The 8,460-nt window shown below is 43.8% G+C and overlaps 1 pseudogene; it reads left to right on the top strand.

Annotated features, from left to right (window-relative positions):
- The first annotated feature begins 6,605 nt into the window (after positions 1 to 6,605).
- Positions 6,606 to 7,610, top strand: LOC105096508 (olfactory receptor 52K1-like; annotated as a pseudogene).
- The last annotated feature ends 850 nt before the right edge of the window (positions 7,611 to 8,460 follow it).

Raw genomic sequence — 8,460 nt, forward strand, 5'->3', positions numbered from 1 at the left:
AAAATCCACATAAAACTTAGCCCTCTGTATCCATGGTTCTGCATCCGTGAGTTCAACCAACTGCAGACTGTGTAGTACTGTGGTATTTACTATTGAAAAAAACCCACATTTAAGCGGACTTGTGCAGTTCAAACCTGTGTTGTTCAAGGCTCAATAGTACTTATCTGCAAATTCATCTGGTTGAATACATTAACTATACACAGCATTTTGTATGTCAATCATACCTCAGTAAAGTGCTTTTTTTTTTTTAAGAGCTTTTTAAACTATAATCATATGAAGTTTGTTAGTAACATCAGGCATTTGATCTAGGAAGGGAAAGCCCATAAGAGGTCGGTCACCCAATCCAGTGCCCCCCTTTTCTGAAAGGTGAAACAGAGGCCCAGGACGCCGGCCAGCACCTGTGTCAGATCTCAAGCTTCTGGACTTGCTTCCGCACACTGCCTCCCATCCATGCACACGCGCCGAGGCCCGTGCACTCAGGTCCTGGTGCCATGGTTGGGTTAGGGGAGAAAGAGACACAGGTTAGAAGCTCTGAGGAACACTGCCCAGAGTGGGTGAAGCATTCAAGGCAGATTTCAGGCCGTTCAGCGAGACTCCTCCCCACGGGAAGGTCATGGGCAAACTGGAGGGAGCCCAGTGAGAAGGGCAGTAGCCAGGGGCCCAGGGAGTAGGGGACAGGTAAGCCCGAGCAGCAGAGGTGTGGGGAGGCACATGAGGCATGCTCAGCCTCCTATGATGAAGTCCCTCCTCTTGGCAGACCCCCCACTGGGCCTGGGGGTGAGCAGGGTCTGGAGGGCTCCCAGTGCCTCTGAGACTCTCCAGCCCTGGCTGCCCCCTGGCCACCTCTGACCACCCTGCTGCCACCTCAACCCAGCAAGGGTGAAGCAAGCCCAAGCCAGATGCCTTTGGTGGTGGAGGTGTACCGGGCTCCAAACCACACAGTCCTGACTGGTTCCTGCCCTCGCCCCCATGTCTAAGGCTCTGGATCAACTGTGCCCACTATCACTGCCTGCCCTTCTCTCTGCCTCCATGGCTGCTTCCGGACCTTCCAGGCCTGGTTCAAGTGTCCCCCTCACCATGAAGCCTTCCCTGACCCCCATCTGCTCCTCCACTAGGCCCAGAGCAGTGATGAGATATAGGGGTGAGGTGGAGAGAGCCAGATTTGGATCAGGTGATCCATCCCAGCATTGCCACAGATCTGCTGAGTGAACTTAGATAGGTGTCCTGAAGTCTCTAACTGTAGGTGGCCCTGGTCTAAATGGGGTATAACATCCTCACTTCAGCTGGCCCTCCCACAGCCTCTTCTGCTTCCAGTTCCTCCCTTTCTCCCATTAATGTCATGTAAGTACCACTGATGCTTCAAAAATCCTACTATGGCCACATAGTAGGTGCTCAGTAAAAGGTTGCACTTTTTTGAAACTCTTCATAACCCATCACTGACATGTAGAGCTTGCCTGCTGGACTGACTGACGTCCTAAAGAACACTCCTCGTCCAGCTTTGGCGTAGCCACCCTGGGGTGGGCTGCAGCCTGAGTTTGGGGTGCAAGGTCTGAATTCCCCCTGTTTGTGTTGAGTTATATATACCCTTCAGCTCCAGGGCAGGGACATGGGATGGGCAGCCCTGACCAGGAGAAGGGCCTGGCCTGGATGTCAGGAGACCAGGCTCCAGGCTGGTCCCGCGGAGTCCCTAGTCACAGGGCACTGCCCATTGGCTGAGCCAGAGCCTATGCTCCCTGAGGGAGGAGCAGGGGTACATTTAGCTGTACTGAGTGAGTCCCACTGCTCCTCTCTGCTCCTGCCTGACTGTGCTTGGGTGAGTATCAGCTCTGGGGTAGCCCAGGAGGTTGGTGGGGGCTGCAGTGGAGGCTCTTACCAGGGACGGTTTGGCAGGGCAGGCACGAGGAAGAAGGGCAACTCTCTGGACAATCACACCACTACCCCCAGTCCACACCAACATCCCCCTCCCCTGCTCCAGGTCTTCTCAGAAGGAAACCCTTTTCCAAGCCTAAACTGGATTCCTCCTTTATGAAATTGAGTCTCATCAATAGTGGAAAATCAGCAGGAGTTTAGTTCATACTCTCACTTCTACTCTCCCATCTTCTTTTTTCTTATTTTCTTCCACGGGACTTTCACCAAGCCCAGGTGTCTCCCTTGAGGTGTGGTGACAATGAGGAAGAGCTTGGCTTTGGAGTTCTAGTCCCAACCCACCAATTCTGGGGTCTCTGTCATTAGGCTATTTGCACCCCACCTTCCCGTCCTCAAACTCGGACTCTCAGGTTGGACAGCCTTTTCTCTGAGGAGCCTTCCCTCCCCGACAGGCAGAGTTAGACTTCTCCCCTGGGAGCCACAGCACTCTGGTTCTTCCCCCATTGGACTCTGAACTTCTTGGGCAATGAAACTGTATCTAATGCATCCATGAAGCCCCCTGTGTCTAGCAGAGCGGTACACGATAAACATCAAAAAAGATGTTGAATGAACAAATAAAGGGGGACTTCGTATGTCTGACTCTCAGTCATAATACCTGCCTAGTAAACACTATCACTACGAAATGAGGAGGAAACCACATGTGAAAGTACTTAACTGAGCCCAGCCATGGCAAGTCCTTAAAAAAAGGTTAGCTTTCTTTCTGCTCCTTTCTATCAAAACAACCTCAAGAAGACAACTATCCCTCAGCGTTAATAGAGGACAGAACTGGGACCAAGGGGGTGACACTATACAAAAAGAGATTTCAGGCCTAGGTGAGGAAAGACATTTAAGTAAAGCCAACCACTCATGGGACTGATGGCCTGAGACACAGTAGGAAGTAACCTGAGGTACGGGCTGTGCAGGCTGAGGGCACCCGTATCAGGGAAGGAGCTGAACAAGATGCCCGCTACAGGCCTCTGCTGTACGTGGCTGTGAATTCATGATTCTCGGTATTCTTCATGGTCATGGAGGCCCAGAAAGGGCATGGGAGGAGGGGCCCATCTGCCCTGGGGCTGGATGTCTAGGGATCACTGTTACCAACACCCCCAGGTACTGGGAGGTTGGCAGTGCCCATCTTCCTTTTAAGCCCCTTGGATATGAACAGAAAATCCTCCCTGTATGATGGCCTTCATTTCTGAGGCCCTAATCCTCCATTGTCTGAGTTTTGATGTCAGTGAGGCAACTGTCTAGCAGTGAGTGCAGTCAGAGCAGTAAGTGCAGAGCAGTAAGCAAAGGAGCCAGGTTTTTCTTACAGGATTCAGTCTGCAGTGGAGCCACTCTCCAGAAGAGGGTGTGTTTATAGATCCCAGTGGGTGTCACTGAGTGTTTTACTGACTGTGTATATGTTTTCACATACATCCTAAAGAACCATAGTTCTTACTCCACAGAGTGATTTGATACGAGCTACATGGAGTGTGACTCAAAGTATCACCAGTTTACAGATTCATTCAGTGGGTCAGGGTGTTTAGTCACCCTACTGAAATGTAAATCATCCTGTAGGAGTCTATGCAATCAATTTCAAATCTTTTATGAAATGGGCAAATTACCAGAAGATGTAATTTTCCAGGTTTACTTAAGAAGTGATTAAAAACCTGAGCAGATTAATTGCCATGAAAGAAATCAGAAAGTGTCACTACATAACCATCACCCAAAAAACGTCTATGCCCAGATTGTTTTATTGGTGAGTTTTTTTCCCCCAAACTCAAGGAATGAATCATTCCTGTACAATAAAAACTATTCTAGAAAATAGAACTTAAAAGGGAAACTGAATTGATTCATTATGAAGCTGGCATAACTGTGATACCAAAACCTCATAAAGATAGTTCCAACAGAGAAACCTATAGCTCTACTCTAAATAAAACACTAGCAAATCAATTTTGACAGTACTTAAAAATATAACCGTAGTGTATTTTATATATTTGTCAATTAGTCAAATTTTAAAAGCATTGGCTAATTATAGTTGATGCCAAAAAAGCATTTGAAAATGTTAAACACAAATTCCTGATTTTTTTCATTATTAAAAACTAGAAGCAGGAAGGTACTTCATCAACATGAAAAATCTCAAACCAACAAGCAACATCACACTTAACATAGAAACAGTAGTTCTAATAAAATTGAGGAAAAAAAATTAACATACCTTTTCTTATCATTTTTTAAGATTATTTTGGAAGTTCTGGTTTATGAAAAAAGATGCAAAACAGAAATGAAAGTCCATTTATTATTTTTTAAAAAGAAAAAAGAAAAGGATAATTCTCCCTTAGATACCCAATAAGATCAACTGGAAAATGTTTTTAATTAATAAGGGAATTTTTAAAGTAGCAGTATATAAGATAAATGTACAAAATCAGTAACATTCCTATATAAGATATTACCAATTCAAAAATATGATAGAAAATTATTGTATTCTCAATGGTAACAAATAGCAAAATACCTAGGAATAAACTTAACAAGCAATGTGGGAGACCTATCCATTATTCAGCCAATACTTACTATCTCCTATGTATCAGGCTCTATATTTAGGTTCCTGGAATGTAAATGTGAGTGAAGCGGTCAGAGTTCCCACTGTCATCGACCTACACAAATAAAACTCAGAAACTGCTATGAGATATAAATCAAGACTTAAAGACTTAGAACACCACACTTTGATACTGGATGGAAAGACTGAATGTTGTCAAGGTGTCAGTCCTCCACAGATTAATTCATAGGTTTAATGAAATCCCAATTTTTAAAATTCAAAATGGGCTTATTTTTGAAAATTGGCGAAATGATTCTAAAGGTTGGAAGAATGAAATTTGAGAATAACAAAAATTAACAAAAGTACTTGTAGAGATGTTTCATTAGAAATCAAATTATGAAACTACAGTGATTAAAATAGAACAGTACTCTCTTACAACTCAGCAGTAAAAGACAACTCAATTTAAAATGGGCAAAGAATTTGAATGGACATGTCTCAAAAAAATACAAATGGTCAATGTGCACATGAAAAGATGCTCAACACCATCAACTCTCAGAAAAACACAAATCAAAACCACTAGGCTAGCTAGAATAATAAAGACAGGTAATAATAGGTGTTAGTAAGGATGTGGAGAAAATGGAACCCTCATATATTGTTCATAGGAATATAAAATGGTACAGCTGCTTTAGAAAACAATCTGATAGCTCTTCAAAAGGTTAAACATAGGGTTCCTATACCCAACAATTCCAAGAGAAATGAAAACATATATTCACACAAAAACTTGTACATGAGTGTTCAGAGAAGATTATTCATAGTACCTAAAAAGTGGAAACAACCCAAATGTCCATCAGCTGACAAATGGATCAATAAAATATGGTATAGCCATACAATGGAATATTATTCAGTCATTTAAAAGGAATGGTATACTGATACATGCTATAGCATGGATGAACCTTAAAAATATGCTAAGTGAAAGAAACCAGCCATTAAAAAGCATATATTGTATGAATTCATTAAGTGTCCAAAGTAGGCATGTCCACTGACTCAGAAAGTAGATTAGTGACTGGTTGCACAGGGTTTTAGGGAATGGGGAAAATGGGGAGTGTCTACAAAGGGGTACAGGGTTTCTATTTAAGGTGATAATGTTGATTGCGGTAATGGTTGCACAACTCTGAATTTACTAAAAACCACTGAATGATACACTTCAATGGGCAAACTATATGATATGTGAATTATATCTCAATAGAGCTCTATTTTAAAAACAGCATGTTATTGGCACAAGAACAAACAGAACATCATAACCTATAAAACAACCCCTTAAACTAGGATAAAGATAGTAACACAAAGCAGTGGAGAAAATGGGAAAAAAGGACAATTATTTAGCTACTTGGGGAGAAAATACCAAGTTTGATCATGACTTCATGTCACATATCAAATTCAATTCCATGTATACTAAAACTTAACATAAAAATTAAGCCATACCGTAAAGAAAAATAAAACATAGTATACTATCTTTTTGATCTTTGAATGAGGAAGGACTTGCTAGGCTTAAAACTAGAAAAGAACTCACAAACAGAAATGTCAATAGATTCAGTTTTATAAATTTAAAATTCTTAGTCTTAATAACATCATAAACAAGATAAAAATACTAAGATTTGGAAAATCTGTTTCAATGGATAAAAAAGTGATAAGGATTTTAATAGTTAAATTGCTAATAGAAACAGTCCCTAATAGTACATAGGCAAAGTACACAAAAAGAAAATTCACAAAATAGACCATGCAAATTAAAATGAGATAGTATTTTTCAACCATCAAAGTACTAAAATAGTTTTTTTTCAGTCATGGCAATTTAATACTAGCACCAGTGATTCAGTGACAAGATTGATACAACTTTCTTGGAAATCTGCTTCGCACCTTCAAAAATGTTCATATCATTTGACCCAGTAATTCTACATCTAAAATCTACCCTGAAGAATTTACTTGAAATGCAGACAAAGATTTAATGAAAGATGTGTATCTCATTAAACTATGAGCTTTAATCTCTCATTTTTTCTCTAGGAATACTAGAAACTGATGAAGCTCAAAGCCTGGTAAAGCTGGGGCAAGCCCTAGTGGGGGCCAAGGTACAGAAACCAGGCCTCCTGCCCCTCTTACATCCCCAGAGCCATCCTGCTCCCCAGGGAAGATGTCAGGGTGGAACAATGGCAGCTCCAACGTGTCCTACACCAGCTTCCTCCTGCTGGGCTTCCCAGGGCTGAAGGAATCCTGAGCCCTCTTGGTGCTGCCCTTCCTCAGCCTCTACCTGGTGATTGTCTCTGCCAATGCCCTGGTCATCCACACGGTGGTGGCCCAGAGGAGCCTGCACCAGCCCATGTACCTACTCATCGCCCTGCTCCTGGCTGTCAACATCTGTGCCGCCACCACCGTGGTGCCTTCCATGCTGTTCAGCTTCTGCAGGCACTTCAGCCGCATCTCCCTGGCTCGTTGTCTGGTCCAGATGTTCTGTATCTACTTCCTCATTGTCTTTGACTGCAACATCCTCCTGGTCATGGCACTGGACCACTTTGTTGCCATCTGCTACCCTCTCCGCTACCCAGAGATAGTGGCAGGCCAGTTGCTGGCTGGCTTGGTAGGGGTGGCAGCCACCAGAAGCACTTGCATCGTTGCTCCAGTGGTAGGGTTGGCCTCCCGGGTTCACTTCTGCCACTCAGATGTGATCCACCACTTTGCCTGTGAGAACATGGCCCTGATGAAGCTCTCCTGTGGGGACATCTCCCTAAACAAGACTGTGGGGCTCACTGTCTGCATCTTCAACAGAGTCCTGGACATGCTGCTACTCGGAGCCTCCTAGTCCCGCATTATCCACGCTGCATTTCGAATTTCATCAGGCAGAGCACGTTCCAAGGCCTTGAACACCTGTGGCTCCCACCTGCTGGTCATCTTCACTGTCTACTCTTCTACCATGTCCTCATCCATTGTCTACCGTGTGGCCCGCACGGTCTCCCAGGACGTGCACAACCTGCTCAGCGCCTTCTACCTGCTGCTTCCATGTCTGGTCAACCCCATCGTCTGCGGGGCCAGGACCAATGAAATAAGGCAGCACTTGGCAACTCTGGTCCAAAGGGCACAACTGCGGGTCCCCACTGAGAAGCCCCAGTCCCTGCCCTCACATAGAGAGCATCCTGCCTGACTCTCTGGGACTTGTAGGTCCTTCAAGTCACTCTCACTATCAAGCCGGTAAATGTGCAATGAGTTGTCTCTGCTATATTTCGGCTTTCGCTCTCTGCATTTCTTTGAGAATCTTTGATGCACCTTCTAAAAATGGCTACTCCTCCAGCATTACACGGTAACCAACTACAAATTAAGCTTCTGTCTCTGGCTTCTATATTTTCTTCCCTCCTTTCTGCATGTGATTTTCATTCACTTTCATTCATCAAACATCTATTATACATACATACATCACGTTAGCCCCATTATTGCAAAGAAAGAAAAATATTGATCTCTACCCGAAGGAAATCCCAATCTAGCAAGCCATAAAGATATGTAATGTTCAGTAATAGCTTCATGCACAAAATTCTGTGGAAACTTAGAGGAAGGACAAACACTAACACAGAACACTTCACAGGGAAGGTGAATTTGAATTGTGTTTGAAGGATAAGATAAAGTGTTTACTGCAGAGGAAGGAGAAAGAAAGAAGAAAAGGCATTCTAGGCCAAAGGAACACCATGGGCAAAGACATAGCAGCATGGATAGACAGCTGACCTGAAAACTCCTCAGCAGCCCCACGTTTCCCTAGCACAGAGCAGGTTTGGTGGCCTGGTGGGAAATGAGGCTGGATATAACGTAACGCTTGCCTGAAGGACAGAAATAGTTTGCGGAGTCCTGAATCCACCATCACAAAGCTGAGTATAGTAGGTTGAGTTTGGGGTGAGACACAATAGCTCAACAACTTTGAAATTGTTGCAAAAAATGTTTCACAGAAAATAAAGAAAATGAGAATATTGCACGGTGCTGGCTTGATCATTCTGCAAGCAAGCAGA

This window comes from Camelus dromedarius, chromosome 12 (genome assembly GCF_036321535.1).
Source record: "Camelus dromedarius isolate mCamDro1 chromosome 12, mCamDro1.pat, whole genome shotgun sequence".
In the NCBI taxonomy this organism is placed as follows: Eukaryota; Metazoa; Chordata; class Mammalia; order Artiodactyla; family Camelidae; genus Camelus; species Camelus dromedarius.